Source organism: Elephas maximus, chromosome 4 (genome assembly GCF_024166365.1).
Source record: "Elephas maximus indicus isolate mEleMax1 chromosome 4, mEleMax1 primary haplotype, whole genome shotgun sequence".
NCBI lineage: Eukaryota > Metazoa > Chordata > Mammalia > Proboscidea > Elephantidae > Elephas > Elephas maximus.
Window position 1 is genome coordinate 91,530,701 of NC_064822.1, and position 9,850 is coordinate 91,540,550.

The window sequence follows — 9,850 nt, forward strand, 5'->3', positions numbered from 1 at the left end:
TTTCCTGTCTTTTTAATGACCTCTTGCTTTCTTCATGTATGATATCCTTGATGTCACTCCACAACTTGTCTGGTCTTTGGTCATGAGTATTCAAGGCATCAAGTCTATACCTGAGATTGTCTCTAAATTCAGGTGGAATATACTCAAGACTATACTTTGAATCTTTACACGATGTATTGTGTAGCAACTTTGTATTATGTCTTTAAATTCTATAAATTCTGTTTTTGAGAATTTCATTGTATATCTATATGTATTTTTGTGGGTCTCTGTATGTCTGCTGTGTTTGTGCATTGTGTGTCTTTATTATTGTATGTCTATTTGAAAGAAAGGGCACAAGAGAGGGTGTGTAGGTACATGTCTAAATGTGCTTTTGTGTGTCTCAGGATGGTGTCTGTATGTATATGTCGAGGGGGCTGAATTGAGGTTGTGATGGTTAATATTGTATGTCAACTTGGCTGGGCCATGATTCTCAGTGTTTATATGTGATCATTTCCATGATGGAATCTGCTGTGAGTAGCCAATCAGTTGAAAGGGAGTTTCCTTGGGAGTGTGGCCTGGATTAGAATATAAGCAGATGCCCCGGCTTTTTGCTCACTCTGGATCTTGTGTCTGCCTCCTGTTCATCTGACCTTCAGCTCTTGGGACGTGAGCTACTAGCTTATCTGCAGATATTGGGATCCGTTGATCTTCATAGCCTGAGAGCGGGATCCCTGCTGTCTGACCTGCTGATCTTGGATTCACCAGCCCCTGCAGGTATGTGAATTGACGGAAGCCTCCATCCTGATCCACAGACTTGGGACATTCCAGCCTCTACAATTGCATGAGCCATTTCCTTGATATAAATCTCTTTCTATATTTATATGCTTTACTGGTTTTGTTTCTCTAGAGAACCCAGCCTAAGACAAGGGTAGGGGTGAACAAAAAGGAAAACAGGTATCACCATGGATATGTGAATTTTCAAAAGAATATTGTACAGAGCAAAATCATAGTAAAATTGGGTTAGGTATTCAGTATATTTTGGTTTATAATGTACAATGAATTAGAAATAATTTGGTCAGTTCATTCAGAACTGGTTGGAATAATGTTTTTATTTGTAAAACTAAATTCTGTCTCCCTAGATGTGATAAAGTAATTGAGTCCAAAATAGTTAAACTCAATTCTCTGAATAAATACTTAGCTTATATTTATTGAACGCTTATTTTATGCTAGGTATGGAAACCCTGGTTGCATACTAGTTAAGTGGTACAGCTGCTAACCAAAATGTCAGCAGTTTGAATCCACCAGGCACTCCTTGGAAACTCTATGGGGCAGTTCTACTCTGTCCTATAGGGTTGCTATGAGTTGAAATTGACTTGGCGACAAACGGTTTGGATTTTTTTTTTTTTTTGTGGTTCTAGATGTTGGATATATTGTAATAAACAAGTTAAGTTCTTGTGTTATGAAGCTTATGTTTCTAGGGTGATGAAAGTGATTGTAATCCAATCACTATGTAAATATAAAATATGATGTTAAGTAGTATTAAGAGCATTGAAGAAAATACAGCACAGTAATGGATGAGGTGTGTCAGGGTTATTATTTATTTTAAGCATTATGTGATACCTTGGTGTAATTTTCTTAAAGTTTCTTGTGCTTGGGGTTTGTTGAGAGTCTTGGTATATCGGTTTAGAGATTTCATTAGATTTGAAAAAAATCTTAGCCATTATTTAAAGTTTTTCTTTTCCCCCCTTCAGAAATTCTAATTACTTATCTATTAGGCTCCCTCAAGTTGGCTTATAGCTCACTGATGCTCAGTTCCATTTTTTCCTTTTTTTTTTTTTCACTGAATGTTTTCATTTTGGATCGTTTCTATTGCTGTGCCTTCAAGTTAACTAACATTTTCTTTGGTGGTGTCTAATATACTGTTAATCCTAGCCGGTGTATTTTTTTTTTACTTAAGATATTGTATTTCATCTGTTGAAACTCAATTTAGTTCTTTTTTTTTTTAAATCGCCTATGTTTCTACTTAACATGATCAATATTTTATATTCCTCCTTGAACATAGGAATATATGTTTAAATTTCTTTGTCTATTAATTTTATCACCTGTGTCTTTCTGAGTCTGTTTCTGTTGATTGAATTCTCTTATTATTACTAGTGAGATTTTCCTGCTTCCATACAGCTATGAGATTCAAAATTGAAAAGTTACTAAATGATACATTGAAGGGTCTCCATCTTACCCCATTCTCCCAGCCATTCAGTTCTTCTCCAGAGGCAATTAATTTTTGTTTTTGAGTATGTGGTAGATATACAGACATTTTATACATATATTAGCATATACGTATTAGTTTCCCCCTTTTTAATGCAAATGGTATAATACTTAACATACTGCTACAACTTGTTTTGTTCACTTAATATATTTTAATAACCACTGCATATTAAAAAGCTTTCTTAGTTGTTTTTATGATTATAGAGTGTCTGAGTTTGTTAGTGTCGGCCTTAAGAAACAGAAATTTATTTTCTCAAAGTGCGGGAGGCTAGAAGTCTGAATTCAGGGTGCTATCTCTGGGGGAAGGCTCTCTCTGTCCACTCTAGGGGAAAACACTTATCTCGGCTTCTCTGATGTTCCTTGGACATCTCCAAGTGGCTTCTACCCTCCCCTGTTTGTCCTTACTTTCTTCTGTGCCTTATCTGCTCTTTTATATCTCAAAAAGTGATTGGCTTTAGACACACTCTACATCGACATGGCCTTATTAACATAACAAAGAAAACTGTTCCCAAATGGGGTTACATCCACAGGTAATATGATGAGAATTTATAACACATATTTTTGGGGAGCACGACTCAATCCATACCACAGTATTTCCTTGTATGAATAGTCCCTAATTTATTTAACCCATCCTTAATTAGGTTTGGAAACCCTGGTGATGTAGTGGTTAAGAGCTATGGCTGCTAACAAAAAAGTCAGCAGTTCAGATCCACCGGGTGCTTCTTGGAAACTCTGTGGGGCAGTTCTACTCTGTCCTATAGGGTCGCTACGAGTCTAAATCAACTCAATGGCAATAAGTTTGGTTTTTGGTTTAATTAGGTTTATTACCAATAATTTGCTGCAGTGAGTATACACGTGCATATATCATTTTATACATGAGTATAAATTTTTTTTTTTTTTTATAACAGTAGGATGCATTTGAAGAATTGGAATTTTAGGTGTGTAAGTGCTTTAGGGTAGTCAAGGAAGGCCTTGGGGAAAAAAATCAAATGAGAGAAAAAGATAAACATTCCTCCACCATAACAGAGGTTTTTAACATTCTTTATGACAATAATTTCATATTACAAATGGGAAGTTGTGGCACGCTGGTCATGAGAACACTCAAGCAGATATATGGAGAGGTCTACCTGGTGAAGAACTGAGATCCTCCTGCCAAGAACCAGCATGGAATTACCAGCTATGTAGTTAAGCCATCTTGAATGCAAATCTTCTAGTCTTAGTCAAGACTTTAGATGACTGCAGTGGCATCTGACATCTAAAACGCAACCTCATGACAGACCCTGAGCCAGAACCACCCAGTTAAGCCACTTCTAATTTTCTGACCCATGGAAACTGTGTGAGATAATAAATTTTTTTTTATTACTTTAGGCTGATAAGTTTGGAGTAATTGTTTACACCAAGGTGCAGGAATAGGTAACTCATGCAGATTTGGTACCTAAAAGTATGGCGTGTACAAGGCTGGCATTAATCCAAAAAACACAAAATAATAAATGTTAGAGAGGCTGTGGAGAGATTGGAACACTTATACACTGCTGGTGGGAATGTAAAATGGTGCAACCACTTTGGAAATCGATTTGGAGCTTCCTTAAAAAGCTAGAAATACAACTACCATACAATCCAGCAATCCCACCCCTTGGAATATATCCTAGAGAAATAAGAGCCTTTACATGAACAGATATATGCACACCCATGTTTATTGCAGCACTGTTTACAATAGCAAAAAGCTGGAAGCAACTAAGGTGCCCATGAACGGATCAATGGATAAATAAATTATGGTATATTCACACAAAGGAATACTACACATCGATAAAGAACAGTGAGGAATTAGTGAAACATTTCATAACATGGAGGAATCTGGAAGGCATTATGCTGAGCGAAATTAGATGCAAAAGGACAAATATTGTATAAGACCACTATTATAAGAACTTGAGAAATAGTTTAAACTAAGAAGAAAACATTCTTTTGTGGTTGCAAGAGGAGGGAGGGAGGAAGGGTAGAATAGGGGTATTCACTAATTAGATGGTAGATAAGAACTACTTTAGGTGAAGGGAAAGACAACACACAATACAGGGGAGGTCAGCACAACTGGACTAAACCAAAAGCAAAGAAGTTTCCTGAATAAACTGAATGTTTCAAAGGCCAGTGTAGCAGGGGCAGGAGTTTGGGGACCATGATTTCAGGGGACATCTAAGTCAACTGGCATAATAAAATCTATTAAGAAAACATTCTGCATCCCACTTTGAAGAGTGGTGTCTGGGGTCTTAAACGCTAGCAAGTAGCCATCTAAGATGCATCAATTGGTCTCAACCCACCTGGATCAAAGGAGAATGAAGAACACCAAGGACAGAAGGTGATTACGAACCCAAGAGACAGAAAGGGCCACATGAACCAGAGACTACATCATCCTGAGACCAGAAGAACTAGATGGTACTCGGCTACAACTGATGACTACCCTGACAAGGAACACAACAGAAAAACCCTGAGGGAGCAGGAGAGCAGTGGGGTGCAGATCCTAAATTCTCACAAAAAGACCAGACTTAATGGTCTGACTGAGACTGGAAGGACCCTGGTGGTCATGACCCCCAGACCTTCTGTTGGCCCAGGACAGGAACCATTCCCGAAGCCAACTCTTCAGACATGGATTGGACTGGACAATGTGTTGTAGAGGGATGCTGGTAAGGAGTGAGCTTCTTGGACCAGGTGGACACTTGAGACTATGTTGGCATCCCCTGCGTGGAGGGTAGATGATAGGGTAGAGGGGGTTAGAAGCTGGCGAAATGGACACGAAAAGAGAGAGTGGAGGGAGAGAGTGGGCTGTCTCATTATGGGGAGAGTAATTGGGAGTATGTAGCAAGGTGTATATAAGTTTTTGTGTGAGAGACTGGCTTGATTTGTAAACTTTCACTTAAAGCACAATAAAAATTATAAAAAAATAGAAGTATGGAGTGCTGCCATAACAGAACTTAAAAATGTAGTAGTGGCTTGGGACCTGGCATGATCTGTTGTGGGCCCCCAAGAGGCTGGGCTAAAAGGTACATGCCTATACCTCCTGGGCTGGAAGGAGAGGGAAGTGGGTGCTTCTCTATCTGACTAGTAGTGGAGGAGAGTGTGGTAGTAAGTCTGTCTTAGTTTGGTAAATAGACCTTGAGATTCAGTTCTGAATAGAAGCTTCAGAATACCAAGGCAAAGATCTGTAAACATGAAATGTGTGTGTGTTGAATAAAGGCCATTTGTTTTAGTGATTTGACTGATTTAAATATGTGGTTTTTAGGGTTTAATACAAATATTAGAGTTTATATAATGTTGAAAAAGGAAACATGAGTCTCTTCCCCTGCCTACACCCTACCTTCCCCTGACAAAATGGATTTTTCTGGAGGGAGACGTGCTTTGCTTATTAGTAGAAATATTTTCACAATATTTATGGTATTGGGTTTCATTGTGTCCTTTGTGTTTGGAAAATATCTACAGTTGCAGACTGGAGTGTGTACTGGAGAACTTTATATACTGTTTACAGTGGCAAAATCCAGGTCATGGTCTTTAGCTCAAATATATTACTTTCTGGTAATTTGCGTGGGATGGAGGGCATTCAAAATATTGCCTTTCCTACCTACTAACATAAGTGAGGTACTGAAATCACTTGTGGCCCTTTCTTGTTAACTGGGGCTCCAATTTAATGTTATCTTGGGGTCACAGAGTATCTCAGAAAATGGTAGAGTACAAAACACCATCGTAAGCCTCTTGGTTTTGTGCTCTGTGTAGCCTTTTCTCAGGACTTTATCTCCTATAATATTCCCTGGGTGGTGCAAATGGTTAAGGTGCTCTATTACCAACCAAAATGTTGGAGGTTTGAGTTCACTGAGGGGTACTGTGAAAGGAGGGCATGGCAATCTACTTCCAAAAAATCAGCCATTGAAACCCCTATGGAGCACAGTTTTACTCTGACACACACACACACACACACACACACACACACCCAAAAAAGAGTTCCCAAATCTGTTGCTGTCAAGCTGATTCCAACTCATGATAACCCCATGTGTTACAGAGTAGAACTGCTCCATAGAGTTTTCTTGGCTGTAATCTTTACAGAAGCAGGTCGCCAGGCCTTTCTTCCATGATGCCACTGGGTAGGTTCAAACTGCAAACCTTTAGGTTAGTAGCTGAGAGCAAACTGTTTGTGCCTGCTGGAAAGCTCTACTCTGATACACATAAGATTGAATAAGGGGTTGCTATGAGTTGGAATCAACTCCATGGCAACTGGTTTACTGATTATATTCCATACTCTAAGACTAGTATGTTTCTCACACACACAGGAGATTACTAAAAAAATCAAATAAAACAACAACAACAACTATAAACTAGATTGTTTTATGTCCCTTATCAGAGGAAAATTATTTCTAAGCTAAGTTGAATATCTCTGTTAGGTGCTTTTTCCTTTTGCTTACAGGAAGAGGCTGGAACAAATGGGTCATTGACCACATTATAACATTAAGTTAGAGAGGCTTCTGCCAGCTCACACCCACCTTTGAGCTCTGTCCCTGTAATTGTCTTTTGCAGGTTAGGTGTTGAAAATTGTTCACACCAAGGTTAATAAATGGAAGTAATTCCTGAATAAAAGAATTCAGGGGAATAGGGGATTAATATGCACCTTGATTGCTGTTCAGACAGTTGGTGTCTTGGAAATCAGTGTGGAAATTATGCAAGAAGACATTACTCCGCAGCAGGTGCTTTGTGAAAAGGTTGTGTCGTATCAAATGGCAAGGGTAATAGATACTGCATAAATTTAAGATGCAATTGAGATTTGGGTCTCACTGGGAAATGGAAATGCCTGTATGACAGAATGATAAGTGGTTGTATTATGCATTTTAAATACTTCATTTTTACCAGGCTCCGGAAGCTGGATGATCATGTGTTCTCAGCTGGTATTGGCTGCCCTTGATGCCATTATTTACTGATGGCAATTTAACATGGAAGGTAAGTGTGAGTGTTTTCCAGTAAGCATCCATTCTGATAAATAAAAGTACGGATGAACAGCAAATCTAAATAGAAAATTAATAAATAAATTAAGTAGCAAAATGATCTCTCTCTCTCTCCATAATTGGAACCTTGAGTCAAAGTTGTATTTCCCTCACATATACTACTTAATTCAGAATTTTGGTGAAGTATTGCAGTTTTATAGTCCCTATTACTAAAATTAACATCTGAATGTATATGTTTTAGAAAAATTAATGTGATCTTAAATATAGGTCTCAAATGGCTGATTTGAGAAACAGTGGGAGAATCTAGAAAAATTGATATTCATTATTTCTAGAGAGGTATAATTTATCCTTTTGGTGGAAGGTCGGGCATGAGAAGTAGGGTTGGTAAGAGCAGAGTTCCAAAAATTCTGTCATCAATGTTATGATGTCTCTGATCTGTCATACGACTTATTCAGAAGCTGTTTGGGCATTAAAAAAAAAAAAAAGATGAGAAGGATCAACATGTTGTGACACTGAAAAGGTCCATGATACGTCTCATTATGTTGTTGTTAGGTGCCGTCAAGTCAATTTTCACTCATAGCAATTCCATGTGACGGACCAGAACTGCCACATAGGGTTTTCTTGGCTGTAGTCTTTATGGAAGCCAACCACCGGGTCTTTCTCCCGTGGAACAGCAAGGTGGGTTCAGACCGCCAACCTTTCATTAACAGCTGAGCACTTAACGATTGCACTAACAGAGCTCCTAATATCTCATAATGGACATAGAGAAAAACTATAGAATGATTCTATTTATATGTAAATTCAGATTACTGCTAGTGCCTATGTCTAGACACTGGAAAAATATCCCCAATTAAGTATGGTGGTGTGCTAAAGAGGAAGAGTTTGTCTATTGAGTAAAATCAAATATGTATTTCTGAAGTTAAAATATTTTTGAAAAGAAAATGCTTGGGCGTTCCTTTTTTTAAAACTTGTTTTTGAAGTTACATTTAGGGAATTTAAAGCACTAATTTTGTATAATGGCTTATTGAAATGAGAAATTCATAGTAAAGCTTGGCAGACACTTTAACTATGGTAAGATGGTTATAAAAGTTTAATGTCTTGCTTCTGGCTGATATTGTTCTTTTCAATATGTGTTTCAGCATTGCAAAAAATCTGGTGTTAAACAAGGCTTATGTTGATATTGTCTTTAATGGAGTGTTTTTTATGGGTTAGGCACCATTTCAGGCACTATAATACAGTGGAGAATAAGACAAGGCCCCTGATTTAAGGCTTATATTCTAGTAGTGGTAATGAGATATATAATAATCAACCAATACCTAAATGTGATCTGTCAGGAGAGTATCTATACACCAAATCCCTGCATAGGAATCACTAAAAAGGACTGGAATTTTGTAGACACAGGCCAGTAGCAGGATTTGAGACTTATGATGTTCTCCAATGTGATATTAGGCAAGTTATTTCCCCTCTAACTCCAAGTCTGTTTCTCAGAGCACTCATTTGAATATTAAGATGGACCGTCACTGGTGGCTTTAATTTACAGACTGGTAGTGGAGACTACTCATATAGGGTCGCTATGAGTTGGAATCGACTTGATGGCAGTGGGTTTGGGTTTGGGGTTAGTGGAGGCTAGTTAGGGCCTATATTCAATGACAGTCTACAGACCACAAGGATACTTAATATTTCCATTGTTAGATTTTATTTTGTCTTTACTTAATCATTGAAATCAGGAGATTTTATTAAAATAATGTATATGTCCAGATACAATCATGAAATAATTATGACAGGCAGCAAATTCTCTGATAATTAAAACCATTAGAACAGAAATCATGGAATTGGTTCCATTGGTCTCATTGCATTGACACGAAGCACACATTCATGAGTGCCTCTTTAAATAGTAGCAAAAATGATAACGACGAGAGCTGGAATGCATTGAGTAACTTACCATGTGCCACGCCCAGTTTCTAAGCACTACGTACATCATCAGTTCATTGAATCTTCACAACCACCTCCAGAGATAGGCACCATTATCAGTCCAACTTTACATATGAGGGAAATGAGATTCAGAGAGGTTAGTTAATATTCTCAAATAGAAAACTTGCTTAAGGACATTTTTCATGTCATCTCAAGCTGGCTTATGGATTTATTTTAGGTGGCCAGCCATCCTGGTTTGCTCAGGACTGGTCTGGTTTTAACACTGAAAGTCCTGCATTGCAAGAAACCCTTAGTCTCTGGCAAACTGGGATGGCTGGTCATCTGAGCGTCTCTGTCGTTTAAGTCCTATGTTGATTAAACTGTTGTCAGAGAAGGATGCTTCATTAAACTTATCTTCACAAGCTGCTTCCCATTCATCTTTCAGGGAAGGGGTTCCATTGAACTCCCAAGTCCAAGGTCTACTTTTCCTCTCTGAGATGTGGTTTTAGAGTACTCTTAAGGTATTTTGTTTATTCTGATAATTATTTAACTATTATGTCTAACTTCACTCTCCTTTTTTTTCAATTATTTTACAGTGACTCTTTGTTTAGAACTAGTGCTAATGGTCGGCATGAAATATTTAAGCAGGAACATCCCAAAGACACTACTAAGGGGGGGCGTGGTGATATGGAAGTGGGCCAGGCAAGGTGAGTCAGTGT

General features: G+C 38.1%; 1 long non-coding RNA gene across 1 annotated transcript; it reads left to right on the forward strand.

Annotated features, from left to right (window-relative positions):
* Positions 1–201: 201 nt before the first annotated feature.
* On the forward strand, positions 202–8,198 carry LOC126075300 (uncharacterized). The gene is made up of 3 exons (XR_007517152.1): positions 202–753; positions 7,129–7,215; positions 7,773–8,198. It is a non-coding gene; the product is annotated as an uncharacterized LOC126075300 (long non-coding RNA).
* The last annotated feature ends 1,652 nt before the right edge of the window (positions 8,199–9,850 follow it).